Below are 15,113 nucleotides of genomic sequence, written 5' to 3' on the forward strand. Positions count from 1 at the left end.
CAGATTTCTTCTGATATGAGTCTCTAATGTGATTCTATTGTGATCACAAAATATATTTGGGGTAATTTCTTTTTGAGACAGGGTCTCTCTTGTAGCCCTGGAACACTCTATGTAAACCGGGCTGGCCTAGAACTCACAGAGACCTACCTGCTTCTGCCTTCTAAGTACTTAGGATTAAAGGTGTGGGCCTCTAGGCCTGGCTAATTTGTGTTAGTTTAAACTTAAATTTCTTGAGACTGTTGAGGTCCAGCATATGTTTTACCTGAAACAATGTTTCATGTATCTACAGCCATTGAGTAGCAGTTTTCTAACATCAGGTCATCTTGGTTGATATTTTAAGGGTCTGTTGATTTTTGGCTCAAGCATCCTGTCAGGTATTGAGAGTGGGGTATTGAAGTCTCTACCATTGTAGTGTATCCTTTTTTTTTTTTTTTTAAATCAAATTTGTCAGACATTGCTCTCTGCATTTTAAGGTTCAGTTATTAATTGCATATACATTGGTGATTATTGTGTCTTCTTTATGTAGTCATGGGTTTATTGTTACAGAAGTTCTTTTTGCCTTTAGTCACATTTTTCTATAGCATGTTTTATTTTGACATTACTGTAGACATTTCAGCTCCTATGTTTACCGTTTGCTTAGTATGTCATTGGCCTGTTCGAACTAAAATGTACCTCTAGTAGATTGCGTTTAGTTTAGTGTGCTCCTTTTTCTAGTTGGACAATCTCTTTAGAGTGGAATGCCTAATTCATTCACACTTAACGTCATCATCGATAAAACTTTGTGCCTGGCATTCTGCTGTTTCTGTTCCATATATTTCTCATCTATTTTGTACTATTTTTACTTCCTGCCTTTCTGTTTTCTACAGATTTTAGAGGCTATGTTAGTAGTCTATTTTGTTTCTTTGTTATTTTCTTAGTGGTTGCTGTAGGGGTTAAAATATATATTTTAATTTATAGTAATATGCTTCCAACCATTTAGTAGTCATTGTATCTCTATGGTAATTTTTTTCTTGCTCAAGATTTTTCTTTGTGTTTTTCAGTAATTTCACTCTTATATGTCTTTGTGTGTATCTCTGTGTTCATCTTTATGATTAATAAATTATTTTTACATCAGTTTGGGGAATTTATAAGGTAATATGTATTACAATTCTTTTCATAATCATTTTTTCTCACTTCAGCTCTCAAGCTAGCTAGATTTTTTTTCTTTAAATTTTTTTTTCTCTCTATTCTTCAGTTTGGATATTATTATTATTATTATTATTATTATTATTATTATTATTATTATTGGAAATAGGATCTGTTTATGCAGTCCTTGATGTCCAGGAACTGTCTCTCTATATAGGCCAGGCTGGCCTCAGACTCACAGAGATCTTCCTGCCTCTTCCTCCCAAGTTCTGGGATTAAAGGTGTGCGCCACTGTGCCTGGCCTTGGATGGCGTTTCTTTATATTACTATTCTTAATTATTTTTCTGCCAAAAATGTCCTGTTGAGAACCACTGCTGACTTTTTTTGTTTCAGTTATTATTTTTTCAGTTTCTCAATTTTGCTTTAGTTCTTTTAAATAGCTGCTTTTTATTAAGTTTTGTTGTTAGTTCAATCATTGCTATCACACTTTTAAAAAAACTTTTAAAAAAGGTCCTATAAATGTATTTTAACACTTTTATGAAAACTTTACTAAATCCAATCTCTTGAGAGATTGGCAGTTTTGTTTGCTTTTTTCAAGACAGGGTTTCTCTGTTTAGCCCTGGCTGCACTGGAGCTTGCTTGGCAGACCAGGCTGGTGTTGGACTCGGAGATCTGCTTGCTTTTGTCCCCTGAGTACACGGATTAAAGGTATGTGCCACCACACCTGGCTGAAACTCAGGGTTTTTATTGACTGCTTTAACTGAGTCTGGTCCTACTTTTCTGTTTCTTTTCATATTTTATCTTTTTCTTATTATTGAAGATTGGTGATTTTGAGTGGCATATGACTCAGCTGGTAAGAAAAACAGAATGGTGAAATTTGCAGGTAGATGTATATAGTTGGAAACAATCGTTCTGAGTGAGGGGCCAGACCCAGAAAGATAAATGTTGCATGTTTTTTCTTGTTTATTGATGTAAGCTTTGAATCTTTAGATGTGTGCTTGAAATACCGACAGAAGTCAGCAAATCAGTGAGGGCCACAAGGAGAGAGGTTTAAAAAACAGAGATTAAAAAACAACTTTGTATAAAGGGAAAAGGGCGTATGGTACAAAAGCATTAAACGGGGGTGGGGATGGGAGGACGGGATAGAGGAAGAAATGCAGAGAGGGACAAATAACGCTAAAGACGTTTTGAAAAAGTCATACGGAAACCTACTGCTCCTACAATGCTTACACACACACACACACACACACACACACACACACACACACACACACACACGTGTTCATGGAGTTGCCCTATGATAGGCAACAGTGCCCTTACTAGACATCTCAGGCTAACAAGGAAGAAGCTCATTGCCAGAAGTGAGTTACTTCTTTTGAAATTGTTGGCCAATGATGCCCCATTGGACCCCCAGCCATCACCACAGGCTGTTTGTAATGGTCTCGGGTATTCCCCAGAACATGACAACAAGGCTCTGTTGTTAAAATACCACATACTTGAGTCACAGAACATGGGGAAATTGATCTAGAACTGAACTGGATGATTTATCCTTACTGGCCATTTTTTTCATGATGCTAGAAAGTGCCATAGCACCTTCTGCTACCTGGGAAGAAAAGTGATCACTAATCGTATCCAGCTATTTACCCTGAGAACTAAAGTAACTACTGGCCTGGCAGGACACAGCCATTCGTGCAGTAGTGGTATGAATATTACGGGAGCAACCAACTACTTTCTGGTTGCAGTTAATGTCTGTTCCACAAGATAAAACTTATACCCAGTATCATGATGGAGTTAAGAGCCTGTGGCTTTAATAAGTCACAAGCCCTATGGGCCAATCTTACTGCTACTATTCCGTTAAATGAACACACTATTAAAGTAATTACTAATTCACCATACCCATATACTAATGAATTTCTCAGCCCTCATCACAGAAGCTTATTTCTTCAGTAAGTGGTGATAGAGACACAAAACCCCACAAGTGTCAAGGTGCAGAGCTCAGCCCTAATGGGACATATATATTTGAACAACTCCATATGGTGATTTAGTTCCCTATGAAGGATTTTTAAAGTACTTTCCAGTTTGCTGACGGTTTGTGAGGGTAGAGTTGGGGTGGGCCACAACAAACATCAGGAAGTTAAAGGACAAGCTGCGGGAGTTGGGTGTCTCTGTCCACCATGTGAGACCCAGGGATTGAACTCCGGTCCTCGGGCTTAGCAGCAAGCACTTTTAATTCCTGAGCCTTCTCCCCAGCTCGGTCCTGAAATTTGAAGTCTATCTTCCCATAATGATGAGCTGTTGGTGTCTCTGCTCACTTATTTTCCTCATTAAAAAAAAAAAAAAAAAAAAAAAAAAAAAGAAATTAAAGCCAGGCTGCCTGTGGATCTTCCCCGTCTGCTAAGAGGGTATAGTCAAAGGTCTGAAGTCACGCAGTCTCTGTCTCTCTTTGAATGTTTCAAAACGTGAGCTGGGGAGCTGAGCACACTTACGTGTTCTCTGTGCTTATGTTCAGACTTTATTTGCATATGTGAGTGGCTTGGACCCACTCTGGCTTCTACTTTCCATATGTCCACTGTCTGGTGCACCCTGGCTGCCTAAGGAGATTTCAAGCCTCCTCTGACAGTCTTGACATCAAGAGCAGTGTCTGATTAATGTATGACCTGCTCAAACAGGACGGCTAACACCATCATCTCTCTGACCCTTCATAGCACAAAAACTTCATTGTCAGTGGCATTGAAGCTGCTGGTTCTGGAGACCTGTTACCTGTGGCTGAATGCCACATGGGAGGCTGGGGACCACGGCTTCATGGGAGCAGCCCTAGGGCTTCCTGGGAGCAGCCCTGGCAGATCACCGCTGACTTAGAGCTCAGTAAGTATTGGTGAGCAAGCCTATTTACTGCTCTGCTCTCTGTGAACTTTCCAGAGTGCTGAAACAACCTTTTCTGTGACTGAGGAGTGAGCCCAGGGCCTCCACCATGCTGTGAGAACACTGCCTCCCATGAACGGCATCTCCAGCCCGCTGTCCTTGACAGGCCTGACTAGGCTTATAATTGCTTTGTGATAAGAAGCTTTATAGCTGCCTTACTCTGGTGTGCCAAGGACAACCTGTTTTAGGTAATATGTTTTCGAATGCTGTGATTTTTTTATTCAGTTCTCTTTTTCCTTTTAAAAAACAGATTCTAGTTCTCTGTTGACATTCTGCACTTGTCATCTTTCTCTTGAATGTGTTGAAGTTCTTTCAGGGTCCATGTCTGATAATGTCAGCATCTGCCATCCCCCCGCCCCCCCCATCCCCCACCCCTCACCCCCACCCCATACCTCCCACCCCCATCCCCCATCCCCCACCCTCATCGCTACTCTAGATATTTTGATTGTCAGCTTCCTTGTGGGTTTGGTCATTTGATCATATGGTTTTGTTCTCTCTTTTCTCTCTTTCTCTCTCCCTCCCTCCTTATCCCTCTCTCCTTCCTTCCTTCCCTCCTCCCTCCCTTTCTCCTCTCTCCCTCCCTCTCTCTTTATCCTTCCCTCTCTCCCTTCTTCCTTTCTTTCCTTTCTCTGTCCCCTGCTCTCCCTTCCCCCTCTTCCTTTCCCCCTCCCTCCCTCCCTCCCACCCCTTCTCTTTCCCTTCCTCCCTCTGTCCCTTTCTCTCTCTCCCTCCCTTCCTCTCTCTTCTTTCTTCCTTTGGAGAAAGGTTTTTGTGTGTGACCCAGGCTGACATCAGGTCTGTGATTCTTCTGCCTCACTTAGCTCCCTGCTGCTGTGACTGCAGATGTGCACTACCACACCTGGACAAGTTTGGACTTTGCTTGTTTTTAGGCAGAGCTTCTCTATTATAGCTTTGACTGTCCTGGAACTCATTGTGCAGACAGGATTGTTGAGAGGACACCAGGAGGCACCTGAGAGCATTGCAGAGGCGTTGGATGTCACCTGTCTTCAGGGGACAGAGGATTTTCTTCTGAATGATAAGTTAAGGGTCATTTTGATTCAGACATGGGTTAAAAGAATTTAATTCCATATTTGATTCTTTTGAAGTGGTATTTTACTTTGGCTTTGTTTTATTCATGGAATGTAGCTTTTCAGAGATCCTAACTGAAAATCAGAGGTGTTTTAGGGGCCTTCTCTCCTTGCTAAACTCTGTCGTATCTCTGCCTAGTTCTGTAGATCCTCCCAAAGTTTTGGTTAATGTTTTAACCTTGTACGTGCTGCATTTTCTGCATCTCCAGCCTGTTTTGTTTTGCCTTTTAGGGCTCTTAGAAGGAAACACCATGGCTCAGATTGGTCCTGCTTCTCCACTTAGGCAAAGCCCTTTTAAATGCTGGCATGGGCAAAGAGAGGTTCTGCAGGGTGCTAAGGAAAGCCTTTGTGGTCCGCCGATCTGGGCTTTAATTGGTACTCATCTGGAAGAGAGATAAACTTCTCCTACCTTGGGCAAAGGTAGTTTTGCAAATAGAATGAGCTGCTCACCGAGGAGAATGGGGAGACCAGAGAGCCTTAGCTGGAGGTGTGTGAGCTGCGCAGAGGTGGGCTATTGAAAGATGTTGCTCTGGCATAGATGATCCGTAGCTCAGCCATGGTTTTTTGTTTGCTTTTCGTGTGTGTGTGTGTGTGTGTGTGTGTGTGTGTGTGTGTGTGTGTGTATGTATGTGTGTGTGTGTGTATGTGTGTGTGTGTGTGTGTGTGTGTGTGTGTGTGTGTGTGTGTGTGTGTGTACAGAACCTGGTTCTTCACAAATGCTAGTCAAGCATTCTATCACTGAGCTGTGGTTTACAGCCTAAAAAGAGAGTGAGGGAAGATTTTATAATTGCACGTTAAATAAACAAGCAACCCCCAAACTTTTAGAAAGGCAAGAGTAGGGACTTATCAACAGGGGCGGGCTGTACAGCAGTCAACTGTTTTGACAGCATTGCCTCCCTCAGGCAGGCATTTTAAGGGATGAGGACATGGCCTTGAACTAATAGAAAAGGTGCCGATGTTTGCAAGAGTTGGAGTGTACGTGGGCGAAGCGGCTTATGCTGAAGTTGTGGTTCACTGAGGTCTAGTGAGAAGACAGGCTCAGAGGGGCCTTCTCAGAGTGGGTCAAGGGTAGAAGACAGGGCAATAGTGGTTTTAAATGAAAATCCAGGGAAAAAGTAGAAGTGGAGTAGCTGCCAGGCATATTGTAATGCATTTATGCCTAGATCCAGTCACAATGTATCTACTGTTTTGCTTTTCTTCTTCCCACAGCTGGCAGGGTTAGCACTGTCTACAGGTTCTCAGCAAGGGAAGCAGGCTCAAATGTTTAAATGACACATTCAGGGTCCTAGAGAGTGTCTGGTGGGAGTGGAATCCACCATTTTCTGGTCTTCAGCAGGAGGTTTAATGCTGTCTCATGGTGATTGGTTTTTCTTAGAAGTAATTTCTATCGATGGCAGTTACCACCAAGAAACCGTTTACTGTGCAGGATTCGGAGCAGTAAGACCAAGAAGGAGGCACCATTGCTATTCTTTCTTAGCTGGGCTTGCTCTCGTTACCACATGAGCTACAAGCGAGCTCACAGAACCCTGACATCGGAAGCATGGAAGCCTGTAGCTATCAAGTACAAAGTCTCACTTTCTCAGTGAGAAGCTGTGGCCCAGAAAGGCAAAGTGATTTACTCGAGTGGCTTACTCAGGAACCCAAAGCCTGTTCATTAGAGGGAGCTGAATTACTGCATCCCAGTCTGGCGGGGACGGGGACAGTGTATTTATCTGGACTAAATAGGCACAGTGTTGACTGGGTGTTCTTTCCAAGAATTCTGTCATGACTGCAGTCACTTTGGGAGCTGCAAGGTAACCCAGCAGTGTTCCTAATGGCCTGGACAGCTGGCTCAGCAGAGCTTCCTCCTTCAATCCCTGCTGTCAGAATCTACCAGAACACTGCTGTGCCTGCCCCTCAGACTAGATTAGACAAAAGTATGACAACCACCCCAAAAGAACTGTGTGTGTGTGTGTGTGTGTGTGTGTGTGTGTGTGTGTGTGTGTGTGTGTACACATGTATGTGGTCCGTGTCTGTCATCTTCCTCAATCACTCTCCACCTTGTTTTCTGAGACAGGGTCTTTCGCTAAAACCTGGGGCTCACCTGATAGGCTAGAGCTGGTGCCAGTGAGTCCCAAGGAGCCTTCTGCCTCTGCTCCCTGAGCACTGGGCTTATGGCTTTGTCTGCCCAAGTTTTCCTGCAGGTTCTAAGAGTGGAACTGAAGTCCTCAACGCTTTGCACAGAAAGCACTTGACTAAGGTACCTCACCAGCCCCAAACAAATGAGCCTTTTAAAGATGTCTGCCTAAAAACTCTATGCTAGCTAGGGACTCAAAGTCTAGTCTTTCAGTTACTGACGTAAAACTTATTGGTTGAACCATTTTTGGTGGTAGCCAGCAACCTGCTACCCCTTTCTTCCTCTGCTTTTCTCCCCGTCCCATTCTATGGCTACACCCTGAGTATCATTTTGATATTTTTCTTGGCCTGTTTGCTGCTGCTTTCATTCAGGTAGCACTGGCAGATCCTGTGGTATGGAGGTAATGTGTGGCCTTTCTTCTGTGCAGCCATAGGAGTAAGCAAAGGAAGCTCACAGGCGCATCTGTGTGTCTGCGATAGTCTGGAGCTCCACAGCAGTCATGGGCCCCCAGTCGGGAATGAGTGAGGAAGAGACCTGTTTCACTGTCAGGGCACAGGTCACAGGAGGGAAATGGAGATTTTTCTCTAAGAGAGAAAGAGAAAGTAGAAAATCAGGTGAGACTCATCACACTGTCTCCAACTGTTATGGGGAGTGATGAAGGAGCACTTGTGATGGGGAGTGATGAAGGAGCACCGGTGACGGGGAGTGATGAAGGAGCACCGGTGATGGGGAGTGATGAAGGAGCACTGGTGATGGGGAGTGATGAAGGAGCACTAGTGATGGGGAGTGATGAAGGAGCACTGGTGATGGGGAGTGATGAAGGAGCACTAGTGATGGGGAGTGATGAAGGAGCACCGGTGATGGGGAGTGATGAAGGAGCATTGGTGACAGGGAGTGATGAAGGAGCACTGGTGATGGGGAGTGATGAAGGAGCACTAGTGATGGGGAGTGATGAAGGAGCACTGGTGATGGGGAGTGATGAAGGAGCACTAGTGATGGGGAGTGATGAAGGAGCACTGGTGATGGGGAGTGATGAAGGAGCACTAGTGATGGGGAGTGATCAAGGAGCACTGGTGATGGGGAGTGATGAAGGAGCACCAGTGGTGTCAACTCCTTTTTGGGTCCCCTCAACCCCTTTGGGTGCTCCTGGTCCTGTAGGAATTCCTTCAAGAGCTATAATAGTGAGTCACTCCCCTCATATCCGTTCTCCCCCTCCGTTCCCCCTTCCACTGCCCTCCTCCTCTCCCATTCATCTCTTGAAGGTTAGGGTCATTGCTAGCATCTAACCTAGGGCTCCTGTTGTCCAAAGTAGTCTATAAATATTTTGCTCACTGATAAGAATATACATGGTAAATGGGCAGAGGAAGAAGCAGGGATAAAGACACCATCCAGGAACACAAGTGTTGGAGAGCAGGCAGAAAGCCTTGCTAATGGCTTTTATTTTTATCTTTTTATGATGAATAATTTTAAATATATTCAAAAGTAGAGAAAATGGTATAATGAATCCCTTTATCCTAACCACGGAGCCTCAACAATGATCAACATATGGCCAATCTTGCTTCATTTATCTGCCCCCTCCCCACTGGATTATCTGAAACAAAGACCAGATGTCATATTATTTCATCTGAGAATACTGTAGTATGCTTTCTTAAAACAAAGAGATGACACAGTTTAAAAAAATACATGATACCATCACTACCCTAGAAAACAACATAATTCCTGACCTCATCAAATGTAAGACCACTGTTCACACATCCTTTGTTGTTTTGTAAACCTCCCTTTACCCCTGATTTAGTGGGTCAGAGTCAGAGTCCAAACAAGGACTATATATTTATTTAGTGGTTTATCTCACAGAGATCTCTCGACCCATCTGTTTCCCCTTACATTTTGTTGAATTGAGAAAATCAGGTCCTTCGTCATGTGGAATACACTCTATTCTGAACTTTAACCCTCTGTTACCTCGTGGCATAATTTAATCTGCCTTCCTACCATCTCTCCCTTCCCTGGGAAACTAGAAATGAAGGCTTGGTAGACTTTTAGTGTCTTGGCTAGGAGACTTCCGAGGCGGCAGCACACATGTCCCATTGCCTGGTGTCAGTAGGAAGGTGATAACTTGTTTCTCTTTGTCCTGTGGGACAGGTATCACAGTCCAGGTTTGTGTGTGACTTGCTTCTCCACCTGCTTTGTACCTATGGTGTGAGCAACCAGATAATTGTCACCTAGGACAGGTACTGGGAAACTTCTAGGAAGTGTCAGGTAGTCAAAGTCTTGGTTTTGAGGATCATACAGTGTCGGCCCCTGAAAGGCGCAGGTGAAAGAAATGGCCCAGAGGGACTTACAAGCACCCTCAGCTGCAGCCCCTGGCACTGCTGTGCTGTCTCATCTAATCAAGCATAGTAGTAAAGTGTGCAGGATATTACAATTCTGCCACTTTCTCTTGTTTTCTATGTGGTTGTGTGTGTACATAGTTTGTGTGTGTGTGTGTGTGTGTGTGTGTGTGTGTGTGTGTGTATGAGTGCACATGTCTATTTGGAGGTCAGAATTTATGTCTGTACATAATTGTGTGTGTGAGGAGTGCTCATGCCTATGCAGAAGTCAGAGTTTTGTCACTATGAGGTGTTTTCCTCTATTGTTAATTTCCTTATATTTTGAGACTGGGTCTGGTCACTCAACCTGGAGCTCTCTGATTTGGATAGACTGGCAGGCTAGGGAGCCTCAAGAGTCCACCAGAGCTGGGTTTACAGGCATTTGCTGTCTTGACTCTCTCTGTCTCTGTGTCTCTGTCTCTCTACCCCCCGCCCCCGTGTATATGTGTGTGTTCTAGTGGTTTAACTCAGTTCTTCACACTTGTGTGAGGAGCCATTGCCCAGCCCTCTTTGTTGATGGAAGTGCATCCTCTGAGGTAGAATCCTCAGCAATTAATTAGAATACATTAAGGAAACACGGAAAGCAAACTGTGCAAGGGAGAGGGGTGAGGGGAGAATGGATTCTTGAGCCGTTGACTTTGCTTGTTCATTTTCAGAATGAGCTTCATTCTGAGAGGTGATCTTCCAAGGGTGATGGACTGGGTTATTTAAGTTTCATCCTGACACTACAGCTTTCGGACATAGCTAACGCTTCAGTCTTCCCAGACACTGTATACTCTCTGGCAGGAGGATCTCCTCATTGCAGGTGTACTCTTTTTATAGAATAAATCAGCAGTCCCTGTCTGAGGTCCTAAAATCAATAGCGCTACAGTTTCAGTTTCATTAGGTCATAAAAATGTGTTTTCCAAATGAAGGAAATTGATTTTCCCCCCTCATAGTTTTATCCAGTTTTAAAACCCTGTTATCACACATGTCACTATTACACAACACTGACACTTAGAATTTCATGATGCTGTTCTGTTTAGTTGGCTTGCCGTCTGCCATTTGACTTAATGACCTTTGGTTCTATGTTAGTGCCGAGTGGAAAAGACTGCTGTTTCCAAGAGCCCAAGTCTATGATCATTTGTATGAAAAGGCTCTCTCTTGATTTATCATCCATAGCTCATTTAACTCAGCAGGCTGTTCTAGTGCCCTCCTCGTCTCTCTTCTTCGTTATGGTGTCTGGTCAGATTTATCATGGACACTTGCTCTCTTCCTTGGCCAAAGTGCTAATCCCTTTGCAGACTGTCTTGTCCTCGATGTCTGTGTCTCCCTGTGACTGTGTATGCTTTCATGCCTCCAAGGTTCCCCATCTTTCCTTGGGTTGAGATGTGACTTTCTTTTCCCATCTAGCTTGCTTTTACTTTTCTTTCTCCCCCAACTCATGCTGCCAGCTTCCTCAGCATGGCTCAGCTCACTTCCTGGCCTGAGTCCTTGGCATCACTTGCACACGTCCTCTACACGCTTCCCTCACTCCCACTAGCCTAGCATTCCTGGTTTCAGTTATTTTCCCCGGTGTTGATGACTTTTGAATTCCAGCTCTGTTGTCTTCATTTTTATGTTTATTGATGAGCATAAAATGTGTATGATTTGCACGCCTGAAAATAAAAGCCAAGAGAAGAGCATGTGTTTCAAACTTCTGTTTAAGGACATTCATGTCACTCGTATCGTCCTGGTCGCTAGTTGATCAATGAGAAAAACCCATTTTAAATATAGGTTTAAAGGTTTCCAAGAAGATGTCTCCCCTCCATTAAGGAAAATCATCTTCTGTGCTGTCTCTAATTTGGCCTAATAATTGCTGGCCATCTTTCTCATTAGACTATAGTTAGACATTGTGGAAAGTGGCAGTCTTGGGAATAGTGGTATGGTCAGTAAAGGTGTTTGCTGCCAACCCTGACAAACCAAGTTTGATCCTGGAACCCACATGGCAGATTAAGACAACTGAGTTCTTGCAAGTTGCCTCTGACTTCCATACTTGCTCTGTGGCATGTGTGTACACCTTCATGTCTCTCCCTCCATAAAATAACTAAAATTATGTCTTGGTCAGCAATGACAATATATACTATAGAGGTCCCATAAGATGCTAATAAACCTGGGAAATTTCTATTTCCTAGTGACATGCTAAGCTATCCTAATGTCTAAACAAAGCATGACCCATGTTTGTGGTGATGCTGGTATCAACAAACTCCCTATGTTGCCAGAAATGAAATAGTACTGCACAGCTTGGGGTTGTGACATGCAGGACTTGGTGGCATGAAAATTGACAGTTTGAGGCTGGCCTGGACTATATGGTGAGACCCCGTTTCAAAATAACAGTACAGTACAGTACAAAACAAAACAAAACAAGTACTTTACCCTACAGCAACAGTACATCATACTTGGTAATGATAAATGACTTCATTATTGGAATTTATAAATTATTATATTAAACCCTTAGTCATTTTAAAGTATGTTCCTACCAACTATAAAAAACTATACAGTAGTCTGCCATGTTGGGCTGTCTTCAGCCTCATCTATCTCATGCTGACAGTGTCCCTTGAGGGCACGAAGAGGACACACAAGTGACTCACTGGACCATCTATCTAGATTAGTGAAAGTGTACTCTAGGGTGCTCACCAACTGATAACACTGGGTAAGGATATGGTTTCCGAAAGGCACTTGCTGTGAGGTGCCCAGTGGTCCTGTTTCAGGACACTCACTACCTACCTCACCCCCACCTGCTGCATCTCAGTTCATCTTTTAGGTGTGAGCCCAGGCTTTAAGGCTGAGATATCGCTCCAGGTGCCTCAGCACATAGCAAAGCTTGTAAGTTTCATTGCTTCAGAGAATATATTTCCTGACTAATCCTGGTCATCAGAAGATGCCAATAGTGGAGTTGTTTACTCCCAGCTATAAAAATAGGAAGAAATTTTCTTTTAACTTGAAAAGCTTAGCTGAAACCATTGTTTATTTCCTGAGCTGATGGGAGAAAAAGGTTTTTTCTCTCTCTCTTTTTTTTTTTTTTTTTTTTTTGCCTTGCCTTTTGGGAAGAGAGCATCCGTTATGTCAGTCACATGTTAAAATGATTTAACCTCAATAAAATATCTTTCTCCCCGAGTCTTTTTTTAATACAAGTATCATTTTTTTGTTCCATTAAAAAAATTACAGTGTTTACTTTATCCTCGCCTTCACAGTTGAATGAATGTGTGTCAATCAATACCGCCACATTATGTGGCTCTGCTGCAAAGTGACACATTCATTGGAATCGACTCTAAAAGGACAACTGAGAAAAGCCATTTGGGGCAAATGAATTCAATACAATTTAATGCTGTATATTTCTTTTTCTTCCTGTCATTTTAGGGAGGCATGTATTAGATATGCTGGAATTTAGGAAGTATTTTTTTTTTTTTTTGTCTTTTCAGAGAGTTTTTTTTTTTTGCCCAGTGTTAATTGAAGCACTGCATTAATTAGATTGTCACATATTTGCTGAGTCATGGCAGCAAGCAGTCAGGTATAGTCCTGGACCAGTAGGAGCTTAAATACTATTCCAAAAGTAGGAGGCAGAAAGAGAGAGAGAGAGAGAGAGAGAGAGAGAGAGAGAGAGAGAGAGAGAGAGAGAGAGGCTGGAGGTCATTCTCAGTCAGAACACTTCTGCATCACGTGTGGAACAGTGTACCAGAATTGTCAATGGTAGAAGAAAGGAAGAACCTCAAAGAGATGAGTATTGAGATTTCACAGATGCTTTATTAGTCACACAGTCATCACACTTCACTCCAACACCCCGATACCTCGCCTAGTCTGCTGAGTACAGCTGTAGCCTGGTCGATGGCTTCACGGGTAAGGCTAGCCATCTGGCCTGGTGCGCTGAGTGGTCCACAAGGGACTTCCTTCTCTAGGTCTGGGCCCCGGTCTGGTCTAGTCTCCAACAGGTCTTTGGACTTGGGGACCTGTATCCAACTTGATCAGCACAGTGGCGTGATCTTAGTTGGTAAACATCGCAGCCAACCTGAAGTGGCCTAGTACTCACCTTATATACCCTATCTATGTTGGGAGAAGTTGTACCCCTTCTTAGCCAGTGACGTATTGTGTTATGTCACTCATTTTACATTATGCTTATCCTTATGTTCATGTAGACAACTTATGTCATTTCTTATCCTAGCAAGCACACTGTTTCACTCATCACTACCAACATATGTTCCTTTACTATTCTTTCTCTTCTTTGTTTCACATCTCTACAAGAATGATAAGTTATGCTTTACTTACAAGTGGGCCTGCACCTCTTCTAATACTGAGTTCAGTGCATATTCTTCCTACTATCATTTACAATATTAAAGTGCTTTAAAAATAATCAATGTGTATAATTTAAATTTCTAGTACTTTTGCATAGTCATTTTTTTTCATGTGCATGTGTAGTGTAGCTGTGTGTTTGCATCTGTATGTGAGGGCTATACACACACACACACACACACTCACATGAGTGTATGTGTGTGTGTGTGTCTGTGTACATGTACATCAAGGGTTGACACTGGCTGTGCTTTTTTTTTTCTCTATGATGTAGCTTGTCTTTTGGCGACTTTATTGGGTTCTTTCATCTATACCCTTTACTACAAGTAGAGCAGCATATTATTAATAGTGTCAGTTTCTCTCATGGCATTTGACTCAAGTTGGGACAACCAATGGTTGGCTGGGTCAAAGATTTTGTGTGTGGGGTGGTGTTCCCCTCCCTATTCTGGAAGTTCCACCTGGCTACAAGAGGTGGCCACTTAAGGCTCCATATCCCTCACTGCTAGGAGTCTCAGCTAGGGTAGCCACCATAGACTCCTGGAGCCTCCCCTATGCCAGGGATGCCCTTACCCTCTGCCAGCTTCATTTTTCTCTCCCAGCCCCCACCTTCTCTATACCTGATCCCCTACCTGGTCTCCTCTCTCACCCAGTTCTCTCCCTCCATCTACTTCAGATGTCTATTACTCAGAAGGGGAACCTTATGAGTGAAATTTAACAATCCTCCCTTGGGCCCTTCTGGCTTTTAGAGTCTCTGTTGAGAAGTCTAGTGTAATTCTAATAGGTCTGCCTTTGTATGTTACTTGGCTTTTCCCCCTTGTGACTTTTAATATTCTTTCTTTATTCTGTACATGTAGTGTTTTGATTATTATGTGGTGTAATGATTTTCTTTTTTGGTCCAATCTATTTGGTGTTCTGTAAGCTTCCTGTACATTTATAGGCATCTTTCTTTAGGTTAGGGAAAATTTCTTCTATGATTTTGTTGAAAATATTTTCTGGGCCTTTGAGCTCAGAATCTTTTCCTTTTTCTATTTCTATAATTCGTAGCTTTGGTCTTTTCAGAGTGTCCCAAATCTCCTGGATGTTTAGTGTTAGAAGCTTTTTAGATTTGACATTTTCTTTGACCAATGTATCAATTTCTTCTAACATACCTTTTACGCCTGAGATTCTCTCTTCCATCTCTGGTATTCTGTTGAT

Source organism: Acomys russatus, chromosome 3 (assembly GCF_903995435.1).
Source record: "Acomys russatus chromosome 3, mAcoRus1.1, whole genome shotgun sequence".
NCBI classification, from domain to species: Eukaryota; Metazoa; Chordata; class Mammalia; order Rodentia; family Muridae; genus Acomys; species Acomys russatus.